General features: G+C 41.7%; 1 protein-coding gene across 1 annotated transcript in view; it reads right to left on the reverse strand.

Moving 5' to 3' along the window:
- The window catches only part of cadpsa (Ca2+-dependent activator protein for secretion a), a 208,567-nt gene that overhangs the window by 112,228 nt on the left and 95,021 nt on the right, over nt 1-1,318 (reverse strand). The window lies entirely within an intron of this gene.

The raw sequence follows: 1,318 nt of genomic DNA on the forward strand, positions 1-1,318 counted from the left end.
CCTCGGAAACCTTCCACCATGCTGGAAAACAGGAAGACGGCTAATCAGTTAATGAGCTCTATCCACAGAATGTCTAAAACAACCTACAAGCTGCTCAGGTGAGCAGAGATCTGACCGTGAAACTCAATGTGAAACATGAAAAAAATGTGTTTATTATTGTAAGAATTCAATCTGAACTGTCTACAATTCTCCGATCTAATTGGAAATAATATTCCTTCTTTAACACACTCTACGTTAAATGTTGTCCAACTGAATTACATTAACAAACCAATTTTGCACATTGGGGCAGGCCTGGGAACGGTGCCATCTATCCATCCATCCATCCATCCATCCATCCATCCATCCATCCATCCTTCCTTCCATCCATCCATTCATCCATCCATCCATCCATCCATCTATACATTCATCCATCCATCCGTCTAATCATCCATCCATCCATCCATCCAACAATCTATTCATCCATCCATCCATCATCCTTCCATCCATCCATCCATCCATCCATCCATCTATACATTCATCCATCCATCCTTCCATCCATCCATTCATCCATCCATCCATCTATCCATCCATCCATCCATCCATCCATCCATCCTTCCATCCATCCATTCATCCATCCATCCATCCATCTATACATTCATCCATCCATCCGTCTAATCATCCATCCATCCATCCATCCAACAATCTATTCATCCATCCATCCATCCATCATCCTTCCATCCATTCATCCATCCATCCATCCATCCATCCATCTAATCATCCATCCATCCATCCATCGATCCATCCAACAATCTATTCATCAATCTATCCATCCATCCATCCATCTATACATTCATCCATCCATCCATCTAATCATCCATCCATCATCTAATCATCCATCCATCCATCCATCTATTCATCCACACATCTAATCATCCATCCATCCATCCATCCATCCATCCATCCATCCATCCATTCATCTATCCATCCATCAGTCCATTTAATCATCCATCCATCCATTCATCCATCCATCCATCTATACATTCATCCATCCATCCATCCAACAATCTATTCATCAATCTATCCATCCATCCATCATCCATCCATCTATCCATTCATCTATCCATCCATCATCCATCAGTCCATTTAATCATCCATCCATCCATCTATCATCCATCCATCCATCCATCCATCCATCGGTCCATTTAATCATCTATCCATCCATCTATCCATTCATCTATCCATCCACCATCCATCAGTCCATTTAATCATCCATCCATCCATCTATCCATCCATCATCCATCAGTCCATCCATCCATCCATCCATCGGTCCATTTAATCA

Source organism: Seriola lalandi, unplaced genomic scaffold (assembly GCF_002814215.2).
Source record: "Seriola lalandi dorsalis isolate HSWRI2012SDOR001 ecotype SW California unplaced genomic scaffold, Sedor1 jcf7180002054748, whole genome shotgun sequence".
Lineage (NCBI taxonomy): Eukaryota > Metazoa > Chordata > Actinopteri > Carangiformes > Carangidae > Seriola > Seriola lalandi.